The sequence below is a fragment of the Triticum aestivum genome, chromosome 5D, assembly GCF_018294505.1.
Source record: "Triticum aestivum cultivar Chinese Spring chromosome 5D, IWGSC CS RefSeq v2.1, whole genome shotgun sequence".
Taxonomy (NCBI): domain Eukaryota; kingdom Viridiplantae; phylum Streptophyta; class Magnoliopsida; order Poales; family Poaceae; genus Triticum; species Triticum aestivum.
Genome location: NC_057808.1, coordinates 390016186 through 390039598, shown reverse-complemented (window position 1 = coordinate 390039598; position 23413 = coordinate 390016186).

Below are 23413 nucleotides of genomic sequence, written 5' to 3'. Positions count from 1 at the left end.
TGATAGTCACCCCTTCCGAACCAGAAACTAGCGCAGCGCGGGAAAATGTTCTTGTGGTGCCTAGACCGACTGGGGAGGAAGTTAATGATGATGATCATGAAGCTTCAGATCTAGTTACTGAACTTCGTAGGTCCACAAGAACACGTTCCGCACCAGAGTGGTACGGCAACCCTGTCCTGGAAATCATGTTGTTAGACAACGGTGAACCTTCGAACTATGAAGAAGCGATGGCGGGCCCGGATTCCGATAAATGGCTAGAAGCCATGAAATCCGAGATAGAATCCATGTATGAAAACAAAGTATGGACTTTGACTGACTTGCCCGATGAGCGGCGAGCCATAGAAAACAAATGGATCTTTAAGAAGAAGACGGACGCGGATGGTAATGTGACCATCTACAAAGCTCGACTTGTCGCTAAGGGTTATCGACAAGTTCAAGGGGTTGACTACGATGAGACTTTCTCACCCGTAGCGAAGCTGAAGTCCGTCCAAATCATGTTAGCAATTGCCGCATACTATGATTATGAGATATGGCAGATGGACGTCAAAACGGCATTCCTTAATGGCTTCCTTAAGGAAGAGTTGTATATGATGCAGCCGGAAGGTTTTGTCGATTCTAAGAATGCTAACAAAGTATGCAAGCTCCAGCGCTCAATCTATGGGCTGGTGCAAGCATCTCGGAGTTGGAACATTCGCTTTGATGAGATGATCAAAGCGTTTGGGTTTACACAGACTTATGGAGAAGCCTGTGTTTACAAGAAAGTGAGAGGGAGCTCTGTAGCATTTCTCATATTATATGTGGATGACATACTGTTGATGGGAAATGGTATAGAATTCTTGGAGAGTATAAAGGCCTATTTGAATAAGTGTTTTTCAATGAAGGACCTTGGAGAAGCTGCTTATATATTAGGCATCAAGATCTATAGAGATAGATCAAGACGCCTCATTGGTCTTTCACAAAGTACATACCTTGACAAGATATTGAAGAAGTTCAATATAGATCAGTCCAAGAAGGGGTTCTTGCCTGTATTGCAAGGTGTGCAATTGAGCACGGCTCAATGCCCGACCACGGCAGAAGATAGAGAAAAGATGAGTGTCATCCCCTATGCCTCGGCCATAGGGTCTATTATGTATGCCATGCTGTGTACCAGACCTGATGTAAACCTTGCTGTGAGTTTGGTAGGAAGGTACCAAAGTAATCCCGGCATGGAACACTGGACAGCGGTCAAGAATATCCTGAAGTACCTGAAGAGGACTAAGGATATGTTTCTCGTTTATGGAGGTGACGAAGAGCTCGTCGTAAAGGGTTACGTCGACGCTAGCTTCGACACAGATCTGGATGACTCGAAGTCACAGACCGGATACGTGTATATTTTGAATGGAGGAGGAGTAAGCTGGTGCAGTTGCAAGCAAAGCGTCGTGGCGGGATCTACATGTGAAGCGGAGTACATCGCAGCCTCGGAGGCAGCACAGGAAGCAGTCTGGATGAAGGAGTTCATTACCGACCTAGGGGTGATTCCCAATGCGTCGGGCTCGATGACTCTCTTCTGTGACAACACTGGAGCTATTGCCCTTGCGAAGGAGCCCAGGTTTCACAGGAAGACCAGGCATATCAAGCGTCGCTTCAACTCCATTCGTGAAAGTGTTCAAAATGGAGACATAGATATTTGTAAAGTACATACGGGCCTGAATGTAGCAGACCCGTTGACTAAACCTCTCCCTAGGGCAAAACATGATCAACACCAGGACGCAATGGGTGTTCGATTCATCACAATGTAACTAGGTTATTGACTCTAGTGCAAGTGGGAGACTGTTGGAAATATGCCCTAGAGGCAATAATAAATGGTTATTATTATATTTCTTTGTTCATGATAATCGTCTATTGTTCATGCTATAATTGTATTGTCCGGAAATCGTAATACATGTGTGAATGCATAGACCACAACGTGTCCCTAGTAAGCCTCTAGTTGACTAGCTCGTTGATCAACTGATAGTCATGGTTTCCTGACTATGGACATTGGATGTCATTGATAACGGGATCACATCATTAGGAGAATGATGTGATGGACAAGACCCAATCCTAAGCATAGCATAAAAGATCGTGTAGTTTCGTTTGCTAGAGCTTTTCCAATGTCAAGTATCTTTTCCTTAGACCATGAGATCGTGCAACTCCCGGATACCGTAGGAGTGCTTTGGGTGTGCCAAACGTCACAACGTAACTGGGTGACTATAAAGGTGCACTACGGGTATCTCCGAAAGTGTCTGTTGGGTTGGCACGGATCGAGACTGGGATTTGTCACTCCGTGTGACGGAGAGGTATCTCTGGGCCCACTCGGTAATGCATCATCATAATGAGCTCAATGTGACTAAGGCGTTAGTCACGGGATCATGCATTGCGGTACGAGTAAAGAGACTTGCCGGTAACGAGATTGAACAAGGTATTGGGATACCGACGATCGAATCTCGGGCAAGTAACATACCGATTGACAAAGGGAATTGCATACGGGATTGATTGAATCCTCGACACCGTGGTTCATCCGATGAGATCATCGTGGAACATGTGGGAGCCAACATGGGTATCCAGATCCTGCTGTTGGTTATTGACCGGAGAGGCGTCTCGGTCATGTCTGCATGTCTCCCGAACCCGTAGGGTCTACACACTTAAGGTTCGGTGACGCTAGGGTTGTAGAGATATGTGTATGCGGAAACCCGAAAGTTGTTCGGAGTCCCGGATGAGATCCCGGACGTCACGAGAGGTTCCGGAACGGTCCGGAGGTGAAGAATTATATATAAGAAGTCAAGTTTCGGCCACCGGGAAAGTTTCGGGGGTTACCGGTATTGTACCGGGACCACCGGAAGGGTCCCGGGGGTCCACCGGGTGGGGCCACCTATCCCGGAGGGCCCCGTGGGCTGAAGTGGGAAGGGAACCAGCCCCTAGTGGGCTGGGCGCCCCCTCATGGGCCTCCCCCCATGCGCCTAGGGTTGGGAACCCTAGGGGGGAGCTTCCCACTTGCCTTGGGGGGCAAGGCACCCCCTTCCCCCCTTTGCCCCCCCCCCTTGAGATCCCATCTCCAGGGCCGGCGCCCCCCCCAGGGGGCCTATATAAAGGGGGGAGGGAGGGCAGCAACCTACAGCCTTGGGCGCCTCCCTCCTCCCCTGCAACACCTCTCTCTCTCTCTCGCAGAAGCTCGGCGAAGCCCTGCCGGAGACCCGCTACATCCACCACGCCGTCGTGCTGCTGGATCTCCATCAACCTCTCCTTCCCCCTTGCTGGATCAAGAAGGAGGAGACGTCGCTGCACCGTACGTGTGTTGAACGCGGAGGTGCCGTCCGTTCGGCACTCGGTCATCGGTGATTTGGATCACGGCGAGTACGACTCCGTCATCCACGTTCATTGGAACGCTTCCGCTCGCGATCTACAAGGGTATGTAGATGCACTCCTTTCCCCTCGTTGCTAGTAGACTCCATAGATGCATCTTGGTGAGCGTAGGAAAATTTTAAAATTATGCTACGAATCCCAACAAAATGGTGTCAATTTTTTGTTAAATAGGGTGAAACGGATGAAATTTCGCTAAATGGGGTAACTAGTGTCAAAAAATTTTAAATAGGGGGTAAAAAACGAAATTCACTCTAAATAGAAAGAATAGGGTGGCTTGTCAACCTTCATGGAGCGGTTTAGATTCGAGAAAAATGTCATACATATGTAGATTATACTCGTTGTATCTAACATAAGTCACTCTATAAAGCAACTGAGCCACAATGGATTGGCAAGAGCTGAAAGAGCCAATGTAGTTGATGGGGTTGATGTTGGCCGCCTGCATCTTGAGCAGCACCTCGCCTTTCTCCGGCGACACCTCCAAATGCTGTCAATGAAATTCACCACGGATTTCGTCGGTTCCATCGGTGGACACATCGAAGAAGAACAGCCGATGTTCAGTTAAGTTTCCCGTGCACAGAGAGAGATCGTACCTTCTGTTCCGCCGCCATACAGTATATCGTACTCGTACTGCACGGCTCTCATCGTCTTCGGTGTCGCAATGGGCGTGCCGTGCTGGTGGGTGGTGTGTAATGCGGTGCTGCTGATATGGTTGGCCCTTGGACGTGTCCGTTCTCGCGGGCAGAACCATCAAAAACGACCTGTCCAATCTCCAATGTGTCCCGACGCCGACGAGTGTACCGCTGCAGTGACGCTCATGTTTCGCCAGGGCTTTTCTTTTCTTTTGCTGTCTGTACGCTCGACTCTTCTGGTAATGGAACGGGCAGTTTACCTGCCGATTTCCTAAACGCGTCACGGTGGCCATCAAAAGTACTCGGAGGTGGTCTCCGGCGCGCGGTGCGTTGGCTGGTCGCGGCGCTCGGCGTGCTGTTGCGGGCGACTGGTCGCGGTCGTGGGCGCCTGTGCGGGCCAGATCTGGTCCCTGCTGCGCGTCCCGGAGGCGTCCCTCGCGAGCTGCGGCCGGCGCGGATGGTGGTCCTGGGGTGGAGGGAGGCTCGGCCCCTGCTGCGCGTCCCGGGGGCGCCCGTTTGCTGCGTTCCTCCGGCTTGGCGCCATGGTGGTGCCGGCTAGTGCTTCGGCTGGCGGCCTGATCTGGCAGCTCGTCCGGCGAGTTGGGGTGGGGTGGCGCCCCCCCCCCCCCCCCCCTCCTGCTCGGGGATCCTCTTTGACCGTGCTGTGTGCGGCGGCCGCGCGGTGGTGGTCTGCGGTTGCCGGGGCGGCGGCCCCGGATTTGATGGTGGCGGCTTCGGCCAGGGGGGTGGTGCGTGTCTGGACGTGGCCGGTCGAGGGATCCCGCGGCCAGTTGGATCAGACGGCGGGCCTTGGTGCTCTACAAGGATTGGTGGGCGGCGGTTTGTGGCCGGCCGATTCGGGAAGTTGGTGGTTGAGCTTCACCGGGAGAAATCCTATCTCCGGCCTTTGCCGGATGCGGCGGCGGCGACGCCCGCGGGCGCCGCAATCTTTCTTGGACGCGTCGCTGCAGTGTGCTGCCTCTCCCCTCTCCCCGCGGTCTTGGCTCCGGAGGGAAATCTCAGATCCGCAGGATCAGGCGATGAAGGCGCCTTCACGTCTTCTTCTTCCCTGGGGGCATCGTCTCGGAGCCGGCTACAAGTGGGGACCGGTGGTTGACGGTATCTTCGCCGCAGTGGTTGGCGGCATCTTCGCTGCGTGTTTGCTGAGAAGGCTGTTTCGGGGGCGCTGATTTCTGTTTGGCAACGATGATGGCGTCGAGAGGAGCTTGGGTCGCGGCTCGGGCTTTGGTAGTCAGATTTTTCCGGCATGTCCGAGGTGCTCTTCTGTTGGTTGCCTGGTTGTTTTGAAGTCGGAGCTGCGGTGGAGCGAGTCCAGGTGGCGACGTTGACAAGCGCTCGGTGGTCGTTTTCGGAGGGCATGGTCGGCGCAAGTCCTGCATATTTCCCTCGTGATGCTCGTTGTCAAAGTCGGAGCTGTCAGTTGTTTGTGCGTGTGGCCATCTGTTTGGCATGTGCTGTTGTGGCTTGTGCAGCTGTTCTGCAGCTCTGTGTTCCATGACGGTGGCCAGGTCGGCCGGTGGTGCCCATTTTGTGGGCTAGATATGTGTAGGTTTTAGCCCGGTTTTTCGTCAATTAACCGGACAATTTTCTTCTGCTTAATCAATGAAAATGGCAAGTCTTTTGCCTCGTTTCAAAAAAAAAGATACTCGTGTTGGGGATCGTATCAGAAATTAAAAATTTTCTACGCATCACCAAGATCAATCTATGGAGTCATCTAGCAACGAGAGAGAGGGGTGCATCTACATACCCTTGTAGATCGCGAGCGGAAGCGTTCAAGTGAACGGGGTTGATGGAGTCGTACTCGTCGTGATCCACATCACCGATGACCGAGCGCCGAATGGACGGCACCTCCGCGTTCAACACACGTACGGTTGGGGAAGACGTCTCCTCCTTCTTGATCAAGCAAGAGGGAAGGAGAGGTTGATGGAGATCCAGCAGCACGACGGCGTGTTGGTGGAAGTAGCGGGGATCTCGGCAGGGCTTCGCCAAGCTCAGCGAGAGGGAGAGGTGTCACGGGAGGGAGAGAGAGGCGCCAGGGGCTTGGGTGCGGCTACCCTCCCTCCCCCCTCTTAATACAGGGGTCCAGGGGGGGCGCCGGGCCCCAGAGATCCCATCTCAAGGGGGGGGCGGCGGCCAAGGGGGGGGACTTGCCCCCCAAGTCAAGTGGGGCGCCCCCCACCCCTAGGGTTTCCAACCCTAGGCGCAGGGGAGGCCCAAGGGGGGCGCACCAGCCCACCAGGGGCTGGTTCCCTTCCCCACTTCAGCCCATGGGGCCCTCTGGGATAGGTGGCCCCACCCGGTGGACCCCCGGGCCCCTTCCGGTGGTCCCGGTATAATACCGGTGACCCCCGAACTTTCCCGGTGGCCGAAACTGGACTTTCTATATATAATTCTTCACCTCCGGACCATTCCGGAACTCCTCCTGACGTCCGGGATCTCATTCGGGAATCCGAACAACTTTCGGATTTCCGCATACTAATATCTCTACAACCCTAGCGTCACCGAACCTTAAGTGTGTAGACCCTACGGGTTCGGGAGACATGCAGACATGACCGAGACGACTCTTCGGTCAATAACCAACAGCGGGATCTGGATACCCATGTTGGCTCCCACACGTTCCACGATGATCTCATCGGATGAACCACGATGTCGAGGATTCAATCAATCCCGTATACAATTCCCTTTGTCAATCGGTACGTTACTTGCCCGAGATTCGATCGTCGGTATCCCAATACCTTGTTCAATCTCGTTACCGGCAAGTCACTTTACTCGTACCGTAATGCATGATCCCGTGACCAAACACTTGGTCACATTGAGCTCATTATGATGATGCATTACCGAGTGGGCCCAGAGATACCTCTCCGTCATACAGAGTGACAAATCCCAGTCTCGATTCGTGCCAACCCAACAAACACTTTTGGAGATACCCGTAGTGCACCTTTATAGCCACCCAGTTACGTTGTGACGTTTGGCACACCCAAAGCACTCCTATGGTATCCGGGAGTTGCACAATCTCATGGTCTAAGGAAATGATACTTGACATTTGGAAAAGCTCTAGCAAACGAACTACACGATCTTGTGCTATGCTTAGGATTGGGTCTTGTCCATCACATCATTTTCCTAATGATGTGATCCCGTTATCAATGACATCCAATGTCCATAGTCAGGAAACCATGACTATCTGTTGATCAACGAGCTAGTCAACTAGAGGCTCACTAGGGACATGTTGTGGTCTATGTATTCACACATGTATTACGATTTTCGGATAACACAATTATAGCATGAACAATAGACAATTATCATGAACAAGGAAATATAATTATAACCATTTTATTATTGCCTCTAGGGCATATTTCCAACAGTTTCTAGTTACATTGTGATGAATCGAACACCCATAGAGTTCTGGTGTTGATCATGTTTTGCTCTAGGGAGAGGTTTAGTCAACGGATCTGCTACATTCAGGTCCGTATGTACTTTACAAATATCTATGTCTCCATTTTGAACATTTTCACGAATGGAGTTGAAGCGACGCTTGATATGCCTGGTCTTCCTGTGAAACCTGGGCTCCTTGGCAAGTGCAATAGCTCCAGTGTTGTCACAGAAGAGAGTCATCGGGCCCGACGCATTGGGAATAACTCCTAGGTCGGTAATGAACTCCTTCATCCAGATTGCTTCTTGTGCTGCCTCTGAGGCCGCCATGTATTCCGCTTCACATGTAGATCCCGCCACAACGCTTTGCTTGCAACTGCACCAGCTTACTGCCCCACCATTCAAAACATACACGTATCCGGTTTGTGACTTAGAGTCATCCAGATCTGTGTCGAAGCTAGCATCGACGTAACCCTTTACGATGAGCTCTTCGTCACCTGCATAAACGAGAAACATATCCTTAGTCCTCTTCAGGTACTTCAGGATATTCTTGACCGCTGTCCAGTGTTCCATGCCGGGATTACTTTGGTACCTTCCTACCAAACTTACGGCAAGGTTTACATCAGGTCTGGTACACAGCATGGCATACATAATAGACCCTATGGCCGAGGCATAGGGGACGACACTCATCTTTTTTCTATCTTCTGCCGTGGTCGGGCATTGAGCCGTGTTCAATTGCACACCTTGCAATACAGGCAAGAACCCCTTCTTGGACTGATCCATATTGAACTTCTTCAATATCTTGTCAAGGTACGTACTTTGTGAAAGACCAATGAGGCGTCTTGATCTATCTCTATAGATCTTGATGCCTAATATATAATCAGCTTCTCCAAGGTCCTTCATTGAAAAACACTTGTTCAAGTAGGCCTTTATGCTTCCCAAGAATTCTATATCATTTCCCATCAACAGTATGTCATCCACATATAATATGAGAAATGCTACAGAGCTCCCACTCGCTTTCTTGTAAACACAGGCTTCTCCATAAGTCTGTGTAAACCCAAATGCTTTGATCATCTCATCAAATCGAATGTTCCAACTCCGAGATGCTTGCACCAGCCCATAGATGGAGCGCTGGAGCTTGCATACCTTGTTAGCATTTCTTAGGATCGACAAAACCTTCCGGCTGCATCATATACAATTCTTCCTTAAGAAATCCGTTAAGGAATGTCGTTTTGACGTCCATTTGCCATATCTCATAATCATAGAATGCGGCAATTGCTAACATGATTCGGACGGATTTCAGCTTCGCTACGGGTGAGAAAGTCTCATCGTAGTCAACCCCTTGAACTTGTCGATAACCCTTAGCGACAAGTCGAGCCTTATAGATGGTCACGTTACCATCCGCGTCTGTCTTCTTCTTAAAGATCCATTTATTTTCTATGGCTCGCCGATCATCGGGCAAGTCAGTCAAAGTCCATACTTCATTTTCATACATGGATCCTATCTCGGATTTCATGGCTTCTAGCCATTTGTCGGAATCTGGGCCCGCCATTGCTTCTTCATAGCTTGAAGGTTCACCGTTGTCTAACAACATGATTTCCAAGACAGGGTTGCCGTACCACTCTGGCGCGGAACGTGTCCTTGTGGACCTACGAAGTTCAGTAGGAGCTTGATCCGAAGTACCTTGATCATCATCATCATTAACTTCCTCTTTAGTCGGTGCATGCACCACAGGAACATTTTCCTGAGCTGCGCTACTTTCCACTTCAAGAGGCAGTACTTCATCAAGCTCTACCTTCCTCCCACCTACTTCTTTCGAGAGAAACTCTTTCTCCAGAAAGGATCCGTTCTTAGCAACAAAGATCTTGCCTTCGAATCTGAGGTAGAAGGTATACCCAATGGTTTCCTTAGGGTATCCTATGAAGACGCATTTCTCCGACTTGGGTTCGAGCTTTTCAGGTTGAAGTTTTCTTGACATAAGCATCGCATCCCCAAACTTTTAGAAACGACAGCTTAGGTTTCTTCCCAAACCATAATTCATACGGTGTCGTCTCAACGGATTTCGACGGAGCCCTATTTAAAGTGAATGCGGCAGTCTCTAAAGCATAGCCCCAAAATGAGAGCGGTAGATCGGTAAGAGACATCATAGATCGCACCATATCCAATAGAGTGCGATTACGACATTCGGACACACCATTTCGCTGAGGTGTTCCAGGCGGCGTGATTTGTGAAACTATTCCACATTTCCTTAAGTGTGTGCCAAATTCGTGACTCAAATATTCCCCTCCATGATCTGATCGTAAGAACTTTATTTTTCTGTCACGTTGATTCTCAACCTCACTCTGAAATTCCTTGAACTTTTCAAAGGTCTCAGACTTGTGTTTTATTAGGTAGACATACCCATATCTACTCAAGTCATCAGTGAGAGTGAGAACATAACGATAGCCACCGCGAGCCTCAACACTCATTGGACCGCACACATCAGTATGTATGATTTCCAATAAGTTGGTTGCTCGCTCCATTGTTCCGAAGAACGGAGTCTTGGTCATCTTACCCATGAGGCATGGTTCGCACGTGTCAAATGATTTGTAATCAAGAGACTCCAAAAGTCCATCTACATGGAGCTTCTTCATGCGTTTGACACCAATGTGTCCAAGACGGCAGTGCCACAAGTACGTGGGACTATCATTATCAACCTTACATCTTTTGGTATTCACACTATGAATATGTGTAACATCACGTTTGAGATTCATCAAGAATAAACCATTGACCAGCGGGGCATGACCATAAACATATCTCTCAAATAAATAGAACAACCATTATTCTCGGATTTAAATGAGTAGCCATCTCGAATTAAACGAGATCCAGATACAATGTTCATGCTCAAAGCTGGCACTAAATAACAATTATTGAGGTTTAAAACTAATCCCGTAGGTAAATGTAGAGGTAGCGTGCCGACGGCGATCACATCGACCTTGGAACCATTCCCGACGCGCATCGTCACCTCGTCCTTTGCCAGTCTCCGTTTATTCCGCAGCTCCTGCTTTGAGTTACAAATATGAGCAACTGCACCGGTATCAAATACCCAGGAGCTACTACAAGTGCTGGTAAGGTACACATCAATAACACGTATGTCACATATACCTTTGGTGTTTCCGGCCTTCTTGTCCGCTAAGTACTTGGGGCAGTTCCGCTTCCAGTGACCACTTCCCTTGCAATAAAAGCACTCAGTCTCAGGCTTGGGTCCATTCTTTGGCTTCTTCCCGGCAACTGGCTTACCGGGCGCGGAAACTCCCTTGTCGTCCTTCTTTAAGTTCTTCTTACCCTTGCCTTTCTTGAACTTAGTGGTTTTATTCACCATCAACACTTGATGTTCCTTTTTGATCTCCACCTCCGCTGATTTCAGCATTGAATATACCTCAGGAATGGTCTTTTCCATTCCCTGCATATTGAAGTTCATCACAAAGCTCTTGTAGCTCGGTGGAAGCGACTGAAGGATTCTGTCAATGACCGCGTCATCCGGGAGATTAACTCCCAGCTGAGACAAGCGGTTGTGTAACCCAGACATTTTGAGTATGTGCTCACTGACAGAACTATTTTCCTCCATCTTACAACTGAAGAACTTGTCGGAGACTTCATTGTTGGAAATATGCCCTAGAGGCAATAATAAATAGGTTATTATTATATTTCCTTGTTCATGATAATCGTTTATTATCCATGCTAGAATTGTATTGATAGGAAACTCAGATACATGTGTGGATACATAGACAACACCATGTCCCTAGTAAGCCTCTAGGAGACTAGCTCGTTGATCAAAAGATGGTTACGGTTTCCTGACCATGGACATTGGATGTCGTTGATAACGGGATCACATCATTAGGAGAATGATTTGATGGACAAGACCCAATCCTAAGCCTAGCACAAGATCGTGTAGTTCGTTTGCTCAGAGCTTTTCTAATGTCAAGTATCACTTCCTTAGACCATGAGATTGTGCAACTCCCGGATACCGTAGGAATGCTTTGGGTGTGCCAAACGTCACAACGTAACTGGGTGGCTATAAAGGTGCACTACGGGTATCTCCGAAAGTGTCTGTTGGGTTGGCACGAATCGAGACTGGGATTTGTCACTCCGTGTAAACGGAGAGGTATCTCTGGGCCCACTCGGTAGGACATCATCATTATGTGCACAATGTGACCAAGGAGTTGATCACGGGATGATGTGAGTTACGGAACGAGTAAAGAGACTTGCCGGTAACGAGATTGAACAAGGTATAGGGATACCGACGATCGAATCTCGGGCAAGTAACATACCGTTAGACAAAGGGAATTGAATACGGGATTGATTGAATCCCCGACATCGTGGTTCATCCGATGAGATCATCGTGGAACATGTGGGAGCCAACATGGGTATCCAGATCCCGCTGTTGGTTATTGACCGGAGAACGTCTCGGTCATGTCTGCATGGTTCCCGAACCCGTAGGGTCTACACGCTTAAGGTTCGATGACGCTAGGGTTATAGGGAAAGCATGTACGTGGTTACCGAATGTTGTTCGGAGTCCCGGATGAGATCCCGGACGTCACGAGGAGTTCCGGAATGGTCCGGAGGTAAAGATTTATATATGGGAAGTCCTGTTTTGGTCACCGGAAAAGTTTCGGGTGAAATCGGTAATGTACCGGGACCACCGGGAGGGTCCCGGGGGTCCACCAAGTGGGGCCACCAGCCCCAGAAGGCTGCGTGGGCCAAGTGTGGGAGGGGACCAGCCCCAGGTGGGCTGGTGCGCCCCCCCACCAAGGCCCAAGGCGCATGGGAGAGTGGGAGGGGGCAAACCCTAGGTCCAGATGGGCCTTAGGGCCCATCTAGTGGGGCGCCTCCCCCTCTCCTCCCCTTGGCCGCCCCCTTGATGGGATCTAGGGCTGGCTGCCTCCTCTTGGGGGTGGAAACCCTAAGGGGGGCGCAGCCCCCTTCCCCCCTATATATACTTGAGGTTTGGGCTGCCATACGACACGAGAAAGTCTCCTTTTGGTGCTGCCCTACCCCTCTCCCTCCTCCTCCTCTCCCACGGTGCTTGGCGAAGCCCTGCGGGATTGCCACGCTCCTCCACCACCACCATGCCGTCGTGTTGCTGCTGGATGGAGTCTTCCCCAACCTCTCCCTCTCTCCTTGCTGGATCAAGGCGTGGGAGACGTCACCGGGCTGCACGTGTGTTGAACGCGGAGGCACCGTTCTTTCGGTGCTTAGATCGGAATCAACCGCGATCTGAATCGCTACGAGTACGACTCCCTCATCCGCGTTCTTGCAACGCTTCCGCATCGCGATCTACAAGGGTATGTAGATTCACTCCCCTTCCCCTCGTTGCTAGATTACTCCATAGATTGATCTTGGTGATGCGTAGAAAATTTTGAATTTCTGCTACGTTCCCCAACAGTGGCATCATGAGCTAGGTCTATGCGTAGTTTCTATGCACGAGTAGAACACAAAGAAGTTGTGGGCGTCGATGTTGTCAATTCTTCTTGCCGCTACTAGTCTTATCTTGTTTCGGCGGCATTGTGGGATGAAGCGGCCCGGACCGACCTTACACGTACGCTTACGTGAGACAGGTTCCACCGACTGACATGCACTAGTTGCATAAGGTGGCTAGCGGGTGTCTGTCTCTCCCACTTTAGTCGGAACGGATTCGATGAAAAGGGTCCTTATGAAGGGTAAATGGAAATTGGCAAATCACGTTGTGGTCATACGTAGGTAAGAAACGTTCTTGCTAGAAACCTACAAACCACGTAAAAACTTGCAACAACAATTAGAGGACGTCTAACTTGTTTTTGCAGCATGTGCCTTGTGATGTGATATGGCCAGAAGATGTGATGAATGATATATGTGATGTATGAGATTGATCATATTCTTGTAATAAGAATCACGACTTGCATGTCGATGAGAATGACAACCGGCAGGAGCCATAGGAGTTGTCTTTATTATTTTGTATGACCTGCGTGTCATTGAATAACGCCATGTAAATTACTTTACTTTATTGCTAAACGCGTTAGCCATAGAAGTTGAAGTGACCGTTGGCGTGACAACTTCATGAAGACACAATGATGGAGATCATGATGATGGAGATCATGGTGTCATGCCGGTGACAAGGATGATCATGGTGCCCCGAAGATGGAGATCAAAGGAGCATGATGATATTGGCCATATCATGTCACTATTTGATTGCATGTGATGTTTATCATGTTTTTGCATCTTATTTGCTTAGAACGACGGTAGCAAGTAGGATGATCCCTTATAATAATTTCAAGAAAGTGTTCACCCTAACTGTGCACCGTTGCGAAGGTTCGTCGTTTCGAAGCACCACGTGATGATCGGGTGTGATAGATTCTTACGTTCGAATACAACGGGTGTTGACGAGCCTAGCATGTACAGACATGGCCTCGGAACACACGCAATACACTTAGGTTGACTTGACGAGCCTAGCATGTACAGACATGGCCTCGGAACACGGAGGACCGAAAGGTCGAGCATGAGTCGTATAGAAGATACGATCAACATGGAGATGTTCACCGATCTTGACTAGTCCGTCTCACGTGATGATCGGACACGGCCTAGTTAAACTCGGATCATGTTTCACTTAGATGACTAGAGGGATGTCTATCTGAGTGGGAGTTCATTAATCAGACGAACTTCATTATCATGAACATAGTCAAAAGGTCTTTGCGAATTATGTCTTGCGCTTTAAGTTCTACTGGTTTAGATATGTTCCTAGAGAAAATTTAGTTGAAAGTTGGTAGTAGCAATTATGCGGACTGGGTCCGTAAACTGAGGATTGTCCTCATTACTACACAGAAGGCTTATGTCCTTAATGCACCGCTCGGTGTGCTGAACCTCAGCGTCGTCTGTAGATGTTACGAAACATCTGACATACACGTTTTGATAACTACGTGATAGTTCAGTGCGGTTTAGAATTGTGGCACCAAAGACGTTTTGAAACGTCGCAGAACATATGAGATGTTCCGAAGACTGAAATTGGGATTTCAGACTAGTGCCCACGTCAAGAGGTATGAGACCTCTGACAAGTTTCTTAAGCCTGCAAGACTAAGGGAGAAAAGCTCAATCGTTGAGCATGTGCTCAGATTGTCTGAGTGCCACAATCGCTTGAATCGAGTGGGAGTTTATCTCCCAGATGAGATAGTGATGGTTCTCCATAGTCACTGCCACCAAGCTATTAGAGCTTCGTGATGAACTATAACATATCAAGGATAGTATGATGATCCTTGAGCAACTCGCGATGTTTGACACCGCGAAAGTAGAAATCAAGAAGGAGCATCAATTGTTGATGGTTAATAAAACCACTAGTTTAAGAAGGGCAAGGGAAAAAGGGATACTTCATGAAACAACAAGTCGTTTGCTGCTCTAGTGAAGAATCCCAAGGTTGAACCCAAACCCGAGACTAAGTGCTTCTGTAATAAGAGGAACGGTCACTGAAGCAGTACTACCCTAGATACTTGGTAGATGAGAAGGCAGGCAAGGTCGACAGAAGTATATTGGATATACGTTATATGAATGTGTACTTTACTAGTACTCCTAGCAGCACCAGGGTATTAGATACTGGTTCGGTTGCTAAGTGTTAGTAACTCGAAATAAAAGCTGTGGAATAAATGGAGACTAGCTAAAGGTGAGATGACGATATGTGTTGGAAATGTTTCCAAGGTTGATGTGATCAAGCATCGCATGCTCCCTCTACCATCGAGATTTGGTGTTTGCGTTGAGCATGATTGGATTATGTTTATCGCAATACGGTTATTCATTTAAGGAGAATAATGGTTACTCTGCTTATTTGAATAATACTTTCAATGGTCTTGCACCTAAAATGAATCTCGATTGTAGTGATACACATGTTCGTGCCAAAAGATGTAAAATAGTAATGATAGTTCCAGATACTTATGGCACTGCAATTTGAGTCATATTGGTATAGAACGCATGAAGAAGCTCCATGTAGATGGATCTTTGGACTCAATCGTTTTTGAAAAGATTGAGACATGCGAACCATGTCTATTGGTATATATGCATGAAGAAACTCCATGCAGATGGATCGCTTGGACTCACTTGATTTCGAATCACTTGAGACATGCAAATCATACCACATGGGCGAGATGACTGAAAGTCCTCGTTTTCAGTAAGATGGAACAAGAGAGCAACTTATTGGAAGTAATACATTTTGATGTATGCAGTCCAATGAGTTCTGAGGCATGCAGTGGATATCATTATGTTCTTACTTCACAGATAATTTGAGTAGATGCTGAGAATATTTACTTAATGAAACACAAGTCTGAATTATTGAAAGGTTCAAGTAATTTCAGAGTGAAGTCGAAGATTGTCGTGACAAGAGGATAAAATGTCTATGATATGATCATAGAGATATCTGAGTTACGAGTTTGGCACACAATTAAGACATTGTGGAAAGTGTTTCACAATTAATACCGCCTGGAACACCATAGTGTGATGGTGTGTCCGAACATCATAACTGCACCCTATTGGATATGGTGCATACCATGATGTTTCTTATCAAATTACCACTATCGTTTATGGGTTAGGCATTAGAGACAACCGCATTCACTTTAAAAGGGGCACCACGCAATTCCGTTGAGACGACACCGTTTAGAGAAACCTAAGTTGTCGTTTCTTAAAAGTTTGGGGCTGCGCAGCTTATGTGAAAAAGTTTCAAGCTGATAAGCTCGAACCCAAAGCGGATAAATACATCTTCATAGAAAACCCAAAACAGTTGGGTATACCTCCTATTTCAGATCTGGAAGCAAAAGTAATTGCTTCTAGAAAGAGTCCTTTCTCGAGGAAAAGTTTCTCTCGAAAGAATTGAGTGGGAGGATGGTGGAGACTTGATAAGGTTATTGAACCGTCACTTCAACTAGTGTGTAGCAGGGCACAGGAAGTTGTTCCTGTGGCACCTACACCAATTGAAGTGGAAGCTTATGATGGTGATCATGAAACTTCGGATCAAGTCACTACCAAACCTCGTAGGACGACGAGGATGCGCACTACTTCAGAGTGGTACGTGATCCTGTCTGAGATATCATGTTGTTGGACAATACTGAACCTACGAGCTATGGAGAAGCGATGGTGGGCCCATATTCCGACAAATGGTTAGAAACCATGAAATCCGAGATAAATGGATCTTTGAGAAGAAGACGGACGTGGACGGTAATGTTACCGTCTATGAAGCTCGACTTGTGGCAAAGAGAATTTTCACAAGTTCAAGGAGTTGACTACGATGAGTTTTTCTCATCCGTAGCGATGCTTAGGTCCGTCGGAATCATGTTAGCATTATCTGCATTTGTGAAATCTAGCAGATGGATGTCAAAACAAGTTTCCTTACCAGTTTTCGTAAGGAAAGGTTGTATGTGATACAATCAGAAAGTTTTTGTCGATCCTAAGGATGCTAAAAGGTATGCTAGCTCCAGTGATCCTTCCATGGATTAGAGCAAGCATCTCGGAGTCAGAATATACACTTTGATGGAGTGATCAAAGTTTTTGGGTTTATACAAAGTTTGTTAGAAACTTGTATTTACAATAAAGTGAGTGGGAGCGCTACAACATTTCTGATAAATATATGTGAATGACATATTGTTGATCCGAAATGATGTAAAATTTCTGGAAAGCATAAAGGGTTGTTTGAAAGGAGTTTTTCAAAGGAAGACCTGGATAAAGCTGCTTACACATTGGGCATCAAGATCTATAGAGATAGATCAAGACGCCTGATGATACTTTCAAAGAACGCACACCTTGACATGATTTTGAAAGAGTTCAAATAGATCAGCAAAGAAGGAGTTCTTGGCTGTGTTACAAGGTGTGAGTATTGAGTAAGACTCAAGACCTGACCACAGCAGAAGATAGAGAAAGGACGAAGGTCGTCCCCTATGCTTTAGACGTAGGCTCTATAGTATGCTATGCTGTGTACCGCACATGTAGTGTGCCTTGCCATGAGTTGGTCAAGAGGGTACAATGGTGATCCGGGAAAGGATCTCATGACAGCGGTCGAACTTATCCTTAGTACCTAGTGGATTAAGGAATTTTCTCGATTATGGAGGTGGAAAGGAGTTCGTCGTAAAGGGTTACGTCGATGCGAACTTTGACACTAATCCGGATGACTCTGAGTAGTAAACCGGATTCGTATAGTAGAGCAATTATTTGAAATGGCTCCAAATAGCGCGTGGTAGCATCCACAAAGATGACATAGATATTCGTAAAGCACACACGGATCTGAAAGGTTCAGACCCGTTGACTAATAACCTCTCTCACAAGCATAACATGATCAAACCAGAACTCATTGAGTGTTAATCACATAGAGATGTGAACTAGATTGTTGACTCTAGTAAACTCTTGGGTGTTGGTCACATGGTGATGTGACCTGTCAGTGTTAATCACATGGTGATGTGAACTAGATTATTGACTCTAGTGCAAGTGGGAGACTGTTGGAAATATGCCCTAGAGGCAATAATAAATAGGTTATTATTATATTTCCTTGTTCATGATAATCGTTTATTATCCATGCTAGAATTGTATTGATAGGAAACTCAGATACATGTGTGGATACATAGACAACACCATGTCCCTAGTAAGCCTCTAGGAGACTAGCTCGTTGATCAATAGATGGTTACGGTTTCCTGACCATGGACATTGGATGTCGTTGATAACGGGATCACATCATTAGGAGAATGATGTGATGGACAAGACCCAATCCTAAGCCTAGCACAAGATCGTGTAGTTCGTTTGCTCAGAGCTTTTCTAATGTCAAGTATCACTTCCTTAGACCATGAGATTGTGCAACTCCCGGATACCGTAGGAATGCTTTGGGTGTGCCAAACGTCACAACGTAACTGGGTGGCTATAAAGGTGCACTACGGGTATCTCCGAAAGTGTCTGTTGGGTTGGCACGAATCGAGACTGGGATTTGTCACTCCGTGTAAACGGAGAGGTATCTCTGGGCCCACTCGGTAGGACATCATCATTATGTGCACAATGTGACCAAGGAGTTGATCACGGGATGATGTGAGTTACGGAACGAGTAAAGAGACTTGCCGGTAACGAGATTGAACAAGGTATAGGGATACCGACGATCGAATCTCGGGCAAGTAACATACCGATAGACAAAGGGAATTGAATACGGGATTGATTGAATCCCCGACATCGTGGTTCATCCGATGAGATCATCGTGGAACATGTGGGAGCCAACATGGGTATCCAGATCCCGCTGTTGGTTATTGACCGGAGAACGTCTCGGTCATGTCTGCATGGTTCCCGAACCCGTAGGGTCTACACGCTTAAGGTTCGATGACGCTAGGGTTATAGGGAAAGCATGTACGTGGTTACCGAATGTTGTTCGGAGTCCCGGATGAGATCCCGGACGTCACGAGGAGTTCCGGAATGGTCCGGAGGTAAAGATTTATATATGGGAAGTCCTGTTTTGGTCACCGGAAAAGTTTCGGGTGAAATCGGTAATGTACCGGGACCACCGGGAGGGTCCCGGGGGTCCACCAAGTGGGGCCACCAGCCCCAGAAGGCTGCGTGGGCCAAGTGTGGGAGGGGACCAGCCCCAGGTGGGCTGGTGCGCCCCCCCACCAAGGCCCAAGGCGCATGGGAGAGTGGGAGGGGGCAAACCCTAGGTCCAGATGGGCCTTAGGGCCCATCTAGTGGGGCGCCTCCCCCTCTCCTCCCCTTGGCCGCCCCCTTGATGGGATCTAGGGCTGGCTGCCTCCTCTTGGGGGTGGAAACCCTAAGGGGGGCGCAGCCCCCTTCCCCCCTATATATACTTGAGGTTTGGGCTGCCATACGGACACGAGAAAGTCTCCTTTTGGTGCTGCCCTACCCCTCTCCCTCCTCCTCCTCTCCCACGGTGCTTGGCGAAGCCCTGCGGGATTGCCACGCTCCTCCACCACCACCATGCCGTCGTGTTGCTGCTGGATGGAGTCTTCCCCAACCTCTCCCTCTCTCCTTGCTGGATCAAGGCGTGGGAGACGTCACCGGGCTGCACGTGTGTTGAACGCGGAGGCACCGTTCTTTCGGTGCTTAGATCGGAATCAACCGCGATCTGAATCGCTACGAGTACGACTCCCTCATCCGCGTTCTTGCAACGCTTCCGCATCGCGATCTACAAGGGTATGTAGATTCACTCCCCTTCCCCTCGTTGCTAGATTACTCCATAGATTGATCTTGGTGATGCGTAGAAAATTTTGAATTTCTGCTACGTTCCCCAACATTCATATCTCTCGACCCGGGCATGAACTTGGAAAACCATTTTCAGCTCTTCGAACATCTCATATGCTCTGTGTTGCTCAAAACGCTTTTGGAGCCCCGGTTCTAAACTGTAAAGCATGCCGCACTGAACGAGGGAGTAATCATCAGCACGCTGCTGCCAAGCGTTCATAACGTCTTGGTTCTCTGGGATGGGTGCGTCACCTAGCGGTGCTTCTAGGACATAATCTTTCTTGGCAGCTATGAGGATGATCCTCAGGTTCCGGACCCAGTCCGTATAGTTGCTGCCATCATCTTTCAGCTTGGTTTTCTCTAGGAACGCGTTGAAGTTGAGGGCAACATTAGCGTGGGCCATTTGATCTACAAGACATATTGTAAAGATTTTAGACTAAGTTCATGATAAGTAAGTTCATCTAATCAAATTATTCAATGAACTCCCACTCAGATAGACATCCCTCTAGTCATCTAAGTGAAACATGATCCGAGTCAACTAGGCCGTGTCCGATCATCACGTGAGACGGACTAGTCAACATCGGTGAACATCTTCATGTTGATCGTATCTTCTATACGACTCATGCTCGACCTTTCGGTCTTGCGTGTTCCGAGGCCATGTCTGTACATGCTAGGCTCGTCAAGTCAACCTAAGTGTATTGCGTGTGTAAATCTGGCTTACACCCGCTGTATTCGAACGTTAGAATCTATCACACCCGATCATCACGTGGTGCTTCGAAACAATGAACCTTCGCAACGGTGCACAGTTAGGGGAACACTTTCTTGAAATTATTGCGAGGGATCATCTTATTTAAGCTACCGTCGTTCTAAGCAAATAAGATGTAAAACATGATAAACATCACATGCAATCAAATAGTGACATGATATGGCCAATATCATTTTGCTCCTTTTGATCTCCATCTTCGGGGCGCCATGATCATCGTCGTCACCGGCATGACACCATGACCTCCATCATCATGATCTCCATCATCGTGTCTTCATGAAGTTGTCTCGTCATTTATTACTTCTACTACTATGGCTAACGGTTTAGCAATAAAGTAAAGTAATTCACATGACGTTATATGTTGACACGCAGGTCATAAATAAATTAAGACAACTCCTATGGCTCCTGCCGGTTGTCATGCTCATCGACATGCAAGTCGTGATTCCTATTACAAGAACATGATCAATCTCATACATCACATATATCATTCATCACATCCTTTTGGCCATATCACATCACACGGCATGTGCTGCAAAAACAAGTTAGACGTCCTCTAATTGTTGTTGCAAGTTTTTACGTGGCTGCTATAGGTTTCTTAGCAAGAACGTTTCTTACCTACGCCAAAACCACAACGTGATATGCCAATTTCTATTTACCCTTCATAAGGACCCTTTTCATCGAATCCGTTCCGACTAAAGTGGGAGAGACAGACACCCGCTAGCCACCTTATGCAACTAGTGCATGTCAGTCGGTGGAACCTGTCTCACGTAAGCGTACGTGTAAGGTCGGTCCGGGCCGCTTCATCCCACGATGCCGCCGAAACAAGATAAGACTAGTAGTGGCAAGAAAATTGACAACATCTACACCCACAACAAGTTTGTGTTCTACTCGTGCATAGAAACTACGCATACACCTAGCTCATGATGCCACTGTTGGGGATCGTAGCAGAAATTAAAAAATTTCTACGCATCACCAAGATCAATCTATGGAGTCATCTAGCAACGAGAGAGAGGAGTGCATCTACATACCCTTGTAGATCGCGAGCGGAAGCGTTCAAGTGAACGGGGTTGATGGAGTCGTACTCGTCGTGATCCAAATCACCGATGACCGAGCGCCGAATGGACGGCACATCCGCGTTCAACACACGTACGGTTGGGGAAGACGTCTCCTCCTTCTTGATCCAGCAAGAGGGAAGGAGAGGTTGATGGATATCCAGCAGCACGACGGCGTGATGGTGGAAGTAGCGGGGATCTCGGCAGGGCTTCGCCAAGCTCAGCGAGAGGGAGAGGTGTCACGGGAGGGAGAGGGAGGCGCCAGGGGCTTGGGTGCGGCTGCCCTCCCTCCCCCCTCTTTATATAGGGGTCCAGGGGGGGCGCCGGCCCCCAGAGATCCCATCTCAAGGGGGGGGGGGCGGCGGCCAAGGGGGGGACTTGCCCCCCAAGTCAAGTGGGGCGCCCCCCACCCCTAGGGTTTCCAACCCTAGGCGCAGGGGAGGCCCAAGGGGGGCGCACCAGCCCACCAGGGGCTGGTTCCCTTCCCCACTTCAGCCCATGGGGCCCTCCGGGATATGTGGCCCCACCCGGTGGACCCCCGGCACCCTTCCGGTGGTCCCGGTACAATACCGGTGACCCCCCAAAATTTCCCGGTGGCCGAAACTGGACTTCCTATATGTAATTCTTCACCTCCGGACCATTCCGGAACTCCTCGTGACGTCCGTGATCTCATCCGGGACTCCGAACAACTTTCGGATTTCCGCATACTAATATCTCTACAACCCTAGCGTCACCGAACCTTAAGTGTGTAGACCCTACGGGTTCGGGAGACATGCAGACATGACCGAGACGACTCTCCGGTCAATAACCAACACCGGGATCTAGATACCCATGTTGGCTCCCACACGTTCCACGATGATCTCATCGGATGAACCACGATGTCGAGGATTCAATCAATCCCGTATACAATTCCCTTTGTCAATCGGTACGTTACTTGCCCGAGATTCGATCGTCGGTATCCCAATACCTTGTTCAATCTCGTTACCGGCAAATCACTTTACTCGTACCATAATGCATGATCCCGTGACCAAACACTTGGTCACATTGAGCTCATTATGATGATGCATTACCCAGTGGGCCCAGAGATACCTCTCCGTCATACGGAGTGACAAATCCCAGTCTCGATTCGTGCCAACCCAACAGACACTTTCGGAGATACCCGTAGTGCACCTTTATAGCCACCCAGTTACGTTGTGACGTTTGGCACACCCAAAGCACTCCTATGGTATCCGGGAGTTGCACAATCTCATGGTCTAAGGAAATGATACTTGACATTTGGAAAAGCTCTAGCAAACGAACTACACGATCTTGTGCTATGCTTAGGATTGGGTCTTGTCCATCACATCATTCTCCTAATGATGTGATCCCGTTATCAATGACATCCAATGTCCATAGTCAGGAAACCATGACTATCTGTTGATCAACGAGCTAGTCAACTAGAGGCTCACTAGGGACATGTTGTGGTCTATGTATTCACACATGTATTACGATTTCCGGATAACACTATTATAGCATGAACAATAGACAATTATCATGAACAAGGAAATATAATAATAACCATTTTATTATTGCCTCTAGGGCATATTTCCAACAACTCGTACTACCAGACCAGTATCTATCTATAGAGATAACTCCCTCGAATTGAAGCACTCTGGTGCTTCGAGGGTTGTGGGGTCACTAGGGCCCCACGCGTAAGTGTGTGTTGTTTTATTTTATTTTATTTTTCTCTTTTTTTCATGTTTTAATTTATGAGCACTTATAAAATTTGTGCACTTTAAAAAACATAAACATATTTTTTATAAAAATCAGATTAGTTAATATTGATTAAATTTTGAATATTTTTAAATTGTACGTTCATTTAAAGTTTGTGAACATTTTTAAAATTTGAAATCTTTTTATTTTGCAAAAAAAATTTAAACCATGAATATACTTTAAATTCATGGTATTTATGGATATTTTTAAATTTCACGGTCATTTAAAGTTTGTGAACA